The 13,851-nt window shown below is 36.5% G+C and overlaps 1 protein-coding gene across 11 annotated transcripts in view; it reads right to left on the bottom strand.

Moving 5' to 3' along the window:
* Nucleotides 1–13,851, bottom strand: part of LOC124175206 — a 179,675-nt gene that overhangs the window by 95,622 nt on the left and 70,202 nt on the right. The gene's annotated exons all lie outside the window — the stretch shown is intronic.

The following is a 13,851-nucleotide window of genomic DNA, read 5'->3' as shown; positions in this document are numbered from 1 at the left end:
AAATAACGTTTTCGGAGGATACGAGAGAACGAACGGCGCGATCCCTGAAATTTCCCGTTTCTCGAGAGCATCTAGCGAGGGGTAGAAAGAGAAAATGTAGGAAGCAGGATCGGGGGAGAAGGACGACGAGTCATGGGATATGAAATGGGAACTAATTTCAACCCTGCATCGCATCCGCTGGGGTGGATATATTATATAATCTGTACATATATATATATATATACTCGTATATATATATATACGTGTGTGTGTGTGTGTGTGTGCGTGTGTATATACAGACGATTCCCGAAGGCATATAAAAGACATTTTTCAAATTCTTTATCATCTTTCGTTGTTTCTATTACTGGGTATCAATCATTTTCTTTCTCCATGCTCGTTTTTTTTTTTTTGTTTTGTTTTGGTTATTTTTTTTTGACCTCGCAAGTCTCGCGTTATTATGTCAGACATCGTTTTCGAAGTCTCACGTTTTTCTTTTTTTACAAAAATTTATATACACATGGTAAAAATGTTATCGTTACCGAAAAAAAGGGAAAAGAGTCACGAAAATAAAAATTAATTACACTTTTTCAGGCGAAGGTTGCAAAGATGAAAAAAAAAAAATAAAAAAAAAAAATAAATAAATAAAAATGACTTGAAAAATTGTCCTTGCCCTCGCGAATGGTGAAGGGACTTGTGAGGTTTAAGGACGAGACGATTAAGCGCTTCCTCGTCTGACAGCCTCCGGAATGCCTTATCTCTTCTTTGCTCGGCGGTTTCTCTCTCAATTACCAAAAAATCGGCATTTTTTCGTTTTTTTTTTTTTCTCTTACACCGTCGCCGTTAAATTTAATCCCGACGATTTCTCTGCAGCGGCGAGATATTTCTTCAATGATCTGCAGTTTTTGTAAAGAAACCCGTCGTCGTGACGTATGGATAACCTTACACCACCTACGCAATTATTGTAAATTTTATACACATATATTACCCACGTATGGATATCCGATTATGTGCATACATAATTTGTCTGCTATTCGATTGGCGACTCGGTGGAAAGATAATTCGTGTATAGTTATACGTGTATGTAAATTCGAAACTTGACGCAGGTACGTATCGCATGCGTACTTTTTTTTTCGTCACGATTGTCAAAGTATTTTGCTTATCAGCTCCGTATAAATTTTATCGAACCCTTCATTCGGAACTTGAAATTTCGAATTTTAATCCATACCTCTATACCTGTAAGATTGGAAGAGATTAAAAACGGCGTGTCTGATGGTACAAGGACGTTTGCGCCGTTATAAGACCTTTCATCACGCGTAAAGGTGAAGAGGCGGATGTTTTTCCCCTTTATATTTACGGGAAAGACGTGAGGATACGTTCGAAAACGTTGAAATTGAAAAATGGATCGATTAACGGTAAAAGGTCGCAAGTGTCGTCGATTACGCTCTTTCGTCGCGGATTTTTTGAAAAATAATCACGTTCAATAACGGTGTGTAAGGTCGCGTGTACCGGGATACGAGCTTATACCCTTACGGTTCGTATTATTTTTTGCGAAAATAAACAAATGATAAACATTATTCCCGAAATCGTCGAATATTTACGTTTCAAAACTGTTTAAAGCGTTTGCGAAACAAAATAAAAACTGCCGGTTATGAAATATAAAACTTTGAAAATTCTTCTCGAAATCGATAAATCTTTACGTTTCGAAGGTATTGTGCGTCCTTCACGCAAAAACCAAAAAATAGCGGAAGCGACCTTATCTCATTTATAAATCTGACAAATAAAAATATATTTCGGCGCCGACTGGTTCTATCCACCAAACGTCAGGCCTTTCACCTTCGCTTATTTTTTCTACTAGTTTTAGTGTAGACATGCGTCTTGAGTGCTTTTGTAGCGAATGCGGCAGAAAAAAAAAAATATTATACGCGCTTTAACCTCGAAATTCGCCTTTTCGTTGAATACGTCCTCACACACCATCAAACACGCGATGATTTCAACATACAAAGTCAAGTTATAGAGTCTCCTCTTTCAAATCGATCGAATTTCAAATTTAATATCTGGAGAATTGTGCCATTCAGAGGACAGAGAGATTTTCGTCAAAGCGAACGAAGATTCCAAAAGTTCGACGCACGGATCACATCTGGTGGGGTTCAAAATTTTTGAGATGGCAAATACGTGGATTCATTATATCCCCGGACAACACACGAAACGATAGATCGAGTACGGTAACGAGTGAAAGAAAGATGATCCTAAACTCTTTTTCCTTCGACTCCGTCGTCGTATATCAAGCTTCGCAGTTCATCTCACGCCGCGGAAAATTGTGAGTGAGCGCAGGAAGAAGGAAGAAGGAAGAAGGAAGAAGGAGCGGCGTGGATGCAGACGGACGAGGATGGACGCGGCTAGGGTGAGACACGGATAGGTCAAGCACGAAATTGTCTAACGGTAACGTTCGAGTTAATCACGTACCGTAAAACTTGGAGAAAGTATGATTATACGAAACCGGAAACGAGAGTTCGGCCGGGCTGGGTGTCGGTGAGGATGCGATGGTATACGATAGGATAGGATAGGATAGGATGGGATAGGATAGGATGGGATGAGATGGGATATCGCACGTCCAGACGATGATTAAAGAGCTGGAACATCGCTGCCGCGTTCAATCGAGTTCCTCAAGCGATCACTGTAATTTAACAACGATGAACTTCACGGTACGAAAGAAGGCTAACTAATACTCGAGGAATTCATGGAAGTAAGGTCGACGGTTTGTTTAAATATAAACGTGACGTAACAAGGATTTAATAAGTGAAATTGAAGCTAATCCTGCAGTTAAATCTACCGTTGTAAGAAGACAAAAAAAAAAAATGTCACACAACGATTTTAAAACATCAGGCTGGAGTTGGTAACGTAACCGTATCGAAACGTTGAAACAAATAATCAGGAAATTGAATTGGTAAAAATTCCGAGTACTTACATGCTTTATTAACGATTTCCCTAATTTCACGTAATCCTCCACAGTTCCAAAATAACGACTTTTTCTAAAGCCGCATTATCACAATAACGTTTACAAACTTCAGCCTGGTTTAAAAGAAAACACTAAATTTCAATTCCAGACACTTAATTGCTGTATATATATATATTACCAACGTCGGAAAAATCATTACATTATTTTACTATTTATTCACCAAGATACGTAAACAAAGTTTGACCGAACTAAAACTATCTAGTTTACGAGACAAATATATAAGAAAAAGAAAAAAAAAATCACCATCGAAATGTCAATTCCGCAGCTATAACGTTAAGCAATAAATCCAACCCCGAACGTGACATTTTTCACAGATTAATTATTTCGTCAATGAATTTCTCTCAGATTCTCGACGTGTTTCGACAATAACAAATGAAAAAAAAAATGAAACTGGCGTACCTCTTTCGCTGCTCGTGTATCAGCGATACCTCACCATGCGACGTAATAGGAAAATATTTACTTTCCATGAAAGTCTGCACCATCTTAAACTGACTGCATAAGCGGTGCGATGCTGCAGATACGATGTCTTTGCAGCAGCAGCATCACGATTAGATGATACACGCGGCTATTGAATTATTCATCTAGGTGGCTACCTCTCGCTCTCAAAGTTGATATCCCCCCCCCTTCTTTGGCGGGTACATTTAGCTTTGAGGTGAAAATCTATCGAAGGTACGCCGAAGGCGTGTATAACGTTACATGCATTGAACAAAGTCCGCAACGTTTCGCGCCAATTTCTTACTTCGGTATTATATTATACTAGAATTACATGTCATTGTTGGTGCTATGTAGCAACCCTTTGAATTTACCATAATTAGAAATTTTTATACTATCCGGAATTTTACTATTTACTGCTAATTATTTCGGCGTTACGCAAGGTATAATATTCATATGATTCAAAAAATAATCCCACGCACACATGCAACAGGTTGTGCAAAGCGTTATCGATTAATTTACAGCTGAGCTGAAATATATTATGATCGTAATCGAGGTCTCGTGTATAAATGACACGAAGCGAAAAATTAATTGATAAACCAGTTGTTACAAGTTTATACCAATTTTCGAATTCTTTGACGAAACGTGTCACTAACATGAATTTCTATAGTAGTTTAAAAAAACAAAACTGTCCATCGTTTGTACCGCATAGTTGTACAAATGAAACAATATTTAATTAGGACTGCTTACACGTATTTCCTTTTCTTTACGAAAGGAGATATTATTTACAGATTCATCGTCACACGATTAAAAGAATAATGGATCGTTACACCATTTTTACTCTAAATGACCATAAAAATGAGTTCCATGATAATGATAATAGCGACAACAACAACAACAATAAAACGCGACAAAATGAGATCAAACAAAAATAGGTCTCGAGTACAACGCGCTACTTAACGATCCTTTAGGTATGTGCATAATGCATCGTATACGTATAATGCGAGCGAACGCGCATCTCCTTGAGCACGTGTGCGTATAGAATGACGTACAGATTAAAAGTATAAAGTGTGTATGTATATATATACATACAACATTGGGATAAAGAAGGGTTTTTTTTTTTTTTATTTTTTTGAAGCGGTTCGTCGGAGATGCGATAGCTGCAGGAGCTTCAAGGAGTAAAATAATGGAAGAAAATGGAATAGAGAGCATCGCGTTCTCACCAAACCGCCGACATCCGCATTTCACCGAGTGAATAAGTGAGTGAGTGAGTCGAGTCTAGGTTAGTGTCTGTTTGTTACGGTCATAGACGTAGATTATACACAGAGATATAATACCGAGCTGAATATGCTGACATTACTGCCTGAGTAACGCGAATGTTTTTGCAATCCCTCTACGATTTTCATGCTATTTATACTGCCGCACCAACTTTTCTCCCAGAAATTATATACACGCATACTTATGCAGATATTACATACATATATACATATATATATATATATATAGTTGTCTTTTTGATACTTTCTAACATATAATATATATATATATTATGATATTTTAGAAAAAAACATGATTTGTCTGTTTTCTTCTATGACACCCGCTAAAAAAATTGTCTAGGTTAAAAGAAACTTTCTGTCATGTACATATGTATGGAAAATCGCGCTCAATTGATTCTTCACTTTTTTACGTAAAAAATAAATAAAAAAATAAATAAATAATCATAATAATAATAATAATAATAAACAAAAAACAACTTCCGTGGCCACTGCGACGGTTCAATATCCAAACTTGCGGGCCTCCGAGTCGTAATGAAAAAAATTGTACCGCTCAAAAGTAAAAAAAAAAAAAAAAAAAAAGCCAAAAACAAAGTGACATACATTGCACGTATCGTCCGATGATACCTAAAAATTGCCAACATCTGGATTTGAAAACTTGCACACGATCCAGGGGTTCATCCATCCTGCGGTAGCTGACAAGTGAAATTTATACGACGCTGCGCGCACTTTGCTCCGTACAAACTCATGTCGTGCGGTTATAGATTTGCAGAGGAAACATAAAAAAAAAAAATTTTTTTTAAAAAAGTAAATTTTATATATTATACAGATGCCTGTCATGCATTCTCACGTACACCAAAACGTGACGTGTATATATACACACACACGTGTACGTGGTGTTTTTATTTAACCCAAGTCGATGCAGCTGGGGGGGAATGTATATGTTACATAATATCGGTCAGCGTGGAACTACAGTCTAAAAATATATCGGGTTATTGCCGAAGTCATACGTGCAGGGAGAAGCAAGCATTCGTAACCATAAATTGGTACGGATACATGTAAGCGGATACGTGCATTCCTTTGCGAATTTCAATTCCCTTCCTTGCAACCTTTGTCGTTCGAAAAATCATAAAATTCTCCAATTATTCACCGTCGCAGCCAGAGGGAATAATTACACAAACAATTTTACTTCTGCGGAAGGTATTCATTCATTTTTCTATTATTACTTTTTTTTTTTTTTTCTTCCAATGCTGGCAAAGTTCAAGTGGTCTTATTTTTTGTTATTATTTTACGTACAACCGCTGGATACGGGGTAAATCTGCATGTAAATAAACAACGATTTATTTACACACGATTTTTTTTTATTGCATATTATTACACTCCGACCGCAAGCGCGAATATCGTATTTTATAAAAAAAATTTTGCATCTCGTTATTCTTTATTATTACCAAGATTGTTTTTTAAGGCAGGAGCGTACTTTTACGTATAAATACATATCTTTGTTTAGCTGTGAAAAAAACCGCAAAGAGCTCTTTACCGTATATATATATATAGTTTTCAGAGCATGTTATTATAAAATAAATTTTTACCAAGATGAAAAGAAAGAGAGAGAGAGATATATAAGAATGAACCACAATTTTTTGCCGTCCCTTATACTACTTTTCATATTTCATTTCTTACTTGTATACGTGCAACGTAAAAAAGAATAAGACGTAAGTGGATAGAGAGAAAAAACATCATACCCCCCCCCCCCCCCCCCCGGGCACATATTGTTTCATTTTTCACACGCATACAAACTGCGCGGAAGAGAGAGAGAAAAAAATAATGAAAAAAATGCAAAAAAAAAAAAAAAAATCGTGATGAGATATATACACAAACGGTAATTTTTTGCAAATACACGGCAACACAATACCTGTCTTATATAATGAAAAAGAAATATGCATATACTTGTAAGAATCCCCCCCCCCCCCCTTTCTGCAGAGTATACGATGAAAAATGTCGCACGTACGTACCCAACTTGTCTTCTTTGGGGGTTTTTTTTTTTTTTCTTTTATCTCACCCTCTTTCGATTATCAAACAAACAAATGCGTTAGTGCCTGCAGCGTATCATATAATATATATTTACTGGTATGATACACAGAGTAGGTAATATACGAAGCAGTAAATTCAAATTTTTCCCGAGCATACTTTAACAGCAAATAACTATAACCACGCACATGTTTCGCAAAACTTAAACATCTTAGAGTCAGGTGAGAGCGAAGCTGCGGCGTGTCGGTCGTATCTCATATTATATATATATATATATATATATATATATAACATACACAAGAATGTACATTACATTATTGCATAATACAAAAAACATGGTAAAATTAGATACGTATACCTGTAACGTATGTTTTATGCAGATTAATGCGTGTGGGTCCAAACTATAAGAGGAAATTGTGCAAATGAGATACAAAAAATATAGTCAATACATATTATCGAACAACGCTAGTAGACTTTAATCATTTTTAACCTTTACGCTATACAATGCGTGTTCCTCGCAAATTCTATATGAAAAAAAAACATCCCAGCTAATTTGATTTTATCCACAATAAATAACGAAAGAAGTGAAAAGTTGTCGAAAAACATGCGACGTAAAATGGAAGTGGAAAGCAAAAGAAAGAGTATAAAAATGAAGAGAGCCATACGCGACGACATTCATATCCATTCCACTTGTGAGTGAAAATTTCGCAGATGTAGATTCTCGCGAGACGAGACAAGGTTTATAGGAGACTCTCTTTTATTTACGTTAGTTTTGTACGAAGGATAAACGCTAACAATAAGTGAGACTACTTTGCTGGTGCTGTAACATCTCACTCGCGCTTCTGCGTCATCGTTATTTGGTCCGACCGAACGAAAGAATGAAAGAACGCACGAGATGACCGTGGGCAAAAAATGATTTGGAGAAAAAGAATAAAAAATAGCAGTAACAAAAAGAAGAGGAAAGAAGATAAGCGCGTAAAAAGTGTTATAACGTTGACCTTCAACCGAGCAACTGCGAAATAAAGATGGAGGTGAAAAGAGAAGGAAAAAAAAAAACAAAAAACACACACACACAAGGAAAAAAATTAAATTCGACACCGATGGTCAAGTGCGCAGGTTATGCGTAATTGGCTTAACGTTAAAGCCACGCAAGTCAAAGAGACAATTAATGAAAAACGACAAAGTAGAGATATAAAGAAATTGAGGATTTATGAGGCGTACAGTCGGATCAAAAAAGCTATGATTAAACGTAATCGTGATATAAAATTGTAATTAACAAAGTAAAACCGAAAGACCTCGTGGCAGAAGAAGAGAAATTTTGAAACATTGGACCAAATTAATTACGCTCGTAGATATGTCTAAAATTTTTCAGAGAGATGACGTTATTCTTTAAGTGAATATTTTTTTTCACCAAAAACTTTACGTTGCTTGTTCGATTTTTATTTCTTTACACCTCTCTTTTTACACCTCTCTTTTACACTATTTGTCTGACTGTACATTCTTAAGAATAATTATATTCGTTTAAATTAATATAAGAAGACAGAGAGAGAGAGAAAGAAAATACAAGGAAGTATATTAAATGAAACAGAGAGAGAATAGAAGACGACGTACGATTTAATAAATTTCATGCATCTGTAATTGCTGCGCGTATAAATTCTATTCACGAATTTACACATCGCATTCACGTTTCGAAACAGTGTGAAATTGGGAAAGAGTTAGATGTGAGGAGGAAACATAAAAAGAACGAATCCAAAATAAACATTCAGTTTACGTACAGAATACGTGAAATTATGAAAATAAATACTAAACAAAATTTCATACGATAACGATGATGATGGTTCAAATCGAGAGAAACGTTTTACGACATAACGATGAAGAGCGGAAACGAAGCGATGCGGTTACAACTACGCGCAACGAAGAGATGTGATATCTACATCGTTTAATTTCTTCAAACGTTTATTTTCGTAATAAATTTCGTTGAAATTGGACCGATCGTCCAACAGAACACAGGGAGTCCGACCTAAATTCTAAAAACCCTGTTTCTTCTCTCGCTTTCGGTTGCGAGAAAATTTACAATATTTGGAAGAATATATATATATATAATATGTATTTATCGTATTATATATCATGTAATATATCATAAATTCATTCGGATTTATACAGGATTACGTAATAATCGCTTAAACTTTACATAGAACACGATTATGTACGATTTATGTACCTACCAAGCGTGCGTTCACAATAGTAGAAACGTATTTCAACGCCGAGGTCGGGACGATATAAAAATATCCAATATCCGCTTTGCACCATTCGTATATATCTAATAAAACTACAAAAATTTATCGTCTTATCAGTTTGGAATTCATACCGTGCTAATGTATTTTAATCCTTTTATCAAGCTTTGCAAAGTTCTTCACCCCGTACATAGTAAATTACTTTCACATCGCTACACCTTGTATATTTTCATCGAATAAAAAATGTCGATTTTTCCTTCGGAAGAAAAAGATGACACATGTATACGTATAACCGGAAACATTTCTTTGAACAATACGCGTCGTGTTAAAGCGACGTTGTGTAATAATAACGCGTACGTTAGTTTGAAAATTAACACGTGTCGTTATCGATACGAAATATTATAATATCGGGCGGAATAATAATGTTAAATACTTTTCAAGGTAGCTACGTGAAGATAAAAGAAAACAGTGGAATGGGTTAGAATAAATCTCGGTCATTTCTCACTTTTTTACATCTTCTTTTTCTATTCCTTTCGATTTTTTATCTTCTTTTCTTCTTGAAACAGGATACGTATTGGGTATAAGGTAAACCTGAAACGTATATTACCTCTGCGATAGTTCGGCCTCTTTTCGTTAAAGTAAAAAAAAAAAACTCCCTACTGTAACGAGCAAGCAAGTAGGCTGCAGGTAGCCATGCTTTTCTTATTTAAATCATTGTGTTTATAACAAACCGACAATATACGGTAAAAAATTTACACCGTAATTTGCACGAAAAAGGCAACAGCGGTTGGTACTGATAGTTTTGGGACACGTGTGATTAATTTTTTCTATCCGAATAAATGGCATTTCACGCCAGACCGACATTCGTATGATTTTTCGGGTAAAGGGTTTGATTTTCACTGCATTTTCAATTATCGAATCAACAGCCTTGGTCAATTGGCTTTAAATTTTTCTCATGAATTCTTTGTTAAACAATGAAAATTTTGAGACCAAGATGAAAGTGGGCAAGCTTTTGGTTTAAAAGCTACAGGCGAGACAAGTAATTATAAAATGAGAGATATCGAATTAAATATAAATTTAAAACGTACAAATTTATATTTTACACATTGTTTCTCATTTTTCACTTACTTGTTTCGCCTGTACCTTAGAAACCAAAAGCTTGCCCGCTTTCATCCTGGTCTCAAAATTTACATCTTTTAACAAAGATGTTCAGGACAAATAATTGAAGCCAACAATTTGGGGCTATTGATTCATCGTATATCGCTATGACTTGATTATAATACACGTAGATAGATACATACATATACACGTAGTAATGTTTGTGTGTAAAAACCATTTATCACAGCAGTTTTGTTTCGCCGAAGAATATAATAGGTACGTACAAAAATCCACGTCAACTTTGGGACTGATGGAAAATAAAATGAAAAAAAAAAAAAAAAAAAAAAACAGGGAGAACCGTGACAATTTTTTACTCACTTCCAGGGGGCGGTTTTTCAGGTTGCGCGTTCGCGATTTTATCACCCACGAACCCACGAAAGCTTTTTTTTCGGGTATCGCGAGCAGTTTGCAGTCGAATGAACATCGCACACTCCGTCTAACATACATGCATACATGCATACATAAATAACATACATAAATACTTTATACACCAAGAGTCGTTGCGTTTATGGGTGCCTAAATGTAAACGGGGTTTAAGGTCGTGAATAAGTGTTAATAAATAAATAAAAGCGTTACACCGGAAAAAGAAGTCGGTTGTTGTAACGCGGCTAAAAAAAATAAAACAAAAGAAAAAAGAAGCGATAAGTATGTATATGCATGGAGTGCGAGCGGCGTCGACGGCACGAGGAGAGAAAAGTAAGTGTGACCCAAAAGTCAATCTACGTTATATAATAATAATAATAATAATAATAATAATAATAATAATAATAATAATAATAATAAAGTATGCAGAGTGAATTGTTACGACGGTTGAATAGTCCGTCGTCTGCTACAATTTAATACGCATGCGTAAAAATTTTAGGCAGGGCGACCAACCGTCATTATCAATTCAGTCGAAAGTTAAGAGCGAGTTGTCAATTTTTAGAATTTTTCAGGTTATGTTCACGACGGTTGGTCGCCCTGCCTAGAACTTTTGCGCATGCGTATTAAATTTTAGCAGACGTCGGATCATTCAATCGTTAGAAACTTACTCTGCGCAATTTGATGATAAGCGCATGCGATATGTGTAGACACGTTACGGTAAATGCGTAGAAGCAAGACAGTAGCTGTACATTGATTAACGATTATACATGCAGATATTCGCTTGTTGTTCACCTTGGGTTATAGATTTGCAGCATCTCTCGACGCTTACAGGAACGAAAGAATTTCGTACGCATACGTGTATGTCTATATGTGTGTACGTGTTCATTGGCTCGTACAGAGGTGTACGGTACTACGTCTGTACAAGAAAATGACGAAAGACGTCTGTGCGACTACGGTATGACGCGGCATACGTTGACGGCTAAAAATAATACGAGAAATGGTAGGAAAATACGCAGCGAGAGGAGAAGGAGAGACAAGAGACGTCGCTTATAGATTCTCTGACAGAGGAATAAGAAGAAGAAGAAGAAGAAGAAGAAGAAGGAGGAGAAGAAGAGAGCGAGCAAAGCGAGCGAATGAACGGAGCAGGCAAGGCTGCTTGCTTCTTGGCTTTCCGATGTGAGGATGAGTCTCCTCTCCTCTCCACTCCTCTCCTCTCCGCTCCACTCCTTTCCTCTCCTATACGTCTCATCTCGTCTCGTCTCGTCACGCACGCAACGCTGATGCACGTACATAATCAAATTTAACAGATCCGTCTCGGCGTCGACGACGACGACACCACGCTTTTTCTCTCTCCTTCTTAAATTTTTTTTTCACTCACTTTAGAATCGCATCGTATCTGTACTCAGAGTAGGTGGGTTATAAATGTGTCTCGCCACTCCGAAAAGACACGAATACAACATGTCGTGTACAGTTTATCGCATGCTCAGCATTGCGAAATTCAAGGATTCCAACTTCAATCTCTGCGTTCGCACGACACTTGAATTATCGACAACGTAGAGGACGATTGTTCTACACACACGTATATATACATAAACACACATATTTATTTACATATATAAAAAATATGATTTTTGTCCTTACGCTCTGGAAACTTCCACGTTACTTAGACGGGATTGCACAAAATCCAGCCAACTTTGGAACGTTATTACCGTACACAACATCACGTTATGCAGCAGTTACGACTTCAACAAAATTCCGAGTAAAAATTTAACAATTTCGAAATAGACTCCAATCTTAGTTTTGGAGAAAAACGATGGAGAAATTCTTGAAGCAAAAAAAGTTAAACAATACGCAATGCGCACATGGGGTTTTTGAGGTCTTCATTTTGCTTGGAGAAACAACCCTGATTCAAGCACGCCTGACTTAAAAATCGTACGTGAAAGTCGGTTCTGGGATCAACTGGACCCTGTGTTAGCGACTAGGGTTAACTGCGTTGTTTTTTTTTTTATTTTTTCACATTTTTTTCATACAACATGCAATCGTTTGTCTCTTCAATTTTCATAAAAGAAAAGCGGTCGCATTTAATAAGCGAAACGGTCTAACCGCAGTGCTGATAGTCGTAAAGATTAGCCACATTCTACATATTGTTCCATGTGCCTATGCGTATATACTTGTATTTATAGTGTGACGGCTGGTACAATGTTGGTTTGGGTTTGGCGCGAATCGGGGTCATTACAAAACGCGGCTAACGCGTCTATAATAGTATAAGGAAGAGTAGTAAGCGTGGCCCAGCGACTCAGAGAGCTGTCTCAAAAACGAACTGATTTATTCATCCTTTCGTTTCTCTGTCATTCGTATCACTTGTAGAAAGGAGAAAAAAAAAACAGTCTAAGATCGATACGACGACGGTATTATTTTTCTAACAATAAGATAAGTGGTAACCACGGACATTGCCTGTGTTGTACGCTTATACGGAAGTTAAATATTATTCGTGTACGCTGTACACATATGCATTTATAAACGCGTCGTGACTAATTGAACAATTAAATTAGTCATCAACGTCCGCTCAATGCTCAATTCTTACTACCGCTGCAGGTGAAGAGGAGAAAAATGATCGAATAAAGTGTCTGGTGAAGTCGCAGGAGGATCTTCTGGCTGAATTTAGAAAACGAAACAACTAGTGTGAATAATTGTGACGTGTTGAGATTGATGAAAATAATGCGGAAGAGAAGGAAAGATTGTAATGATACGTACGTTGTTTGATAAGTTATTTTATTATCGTCGAAGAAAGAGCAAAGAACTACGCTATCGTGGTTGTAACTAATTGTGGTGAAGTACAATTTCGGCAAACGTAACAACGTAATCTCGTCTCTCTTTCGATTAACGAGTCGAAATCTGACGCCAATATTAAAAAAAAAACATCAAACAAATTATGTGAATTTGTCGGAAACTGAATTTCGAGATAAGAGTCAGTTTTATAATGAGAAAACAATCTGCGTCATTTTGAAGTTACACCGTTTTTTTTTTTTTTTTCGTGAATATAAACTCAAGAGTCTATACTCGGTGTCAGGATTAAGTTGAAGTAAGTTTAGCAACTTTACGATCACTGCCTGACTTGAGATTCGTCAAGCGGTGCCGACAAATAAAAAGCAACATCTACCGATATTCTAAAACCTTTGGAAGTTTCAAGTTTGTTTTAGTACGCAATAAATGAGCGTGATTTGTCTGGTAAGTTACGTTGCGTTACGTTACGTGAACGTAGCTAACTGTCTTAACCTTAGTATCTAACTAGTTGTAAGGTTCCGTTCGAAACGAATGAGAATCGGCGCAAAAAAACACACCGTGTTTTGTTTTTCGTTTCGTCTTG

This window comes from Neodiprion fabricii, chromosome 2, assembly GCF_021155785.1.
Source record: "Neodiprion fabricii isolate iyNeoFabr1 chromosome 2, iyNeoFabr1.1, whole genome shotgun sequence".
NCBI classification, from domain to species: domain Eukaryota; kingdom Metazoa; phylum Arthropoda; class Insecta; order Hymenoptera; family Diprionidae; genus Neodiprion; species Neodiprion fabricii.
The sequence above is the reverse complement of the archived record's forward strand: the minus strand, read 5'-3'. Positions and strand labels throughout refer to the sequence as shown.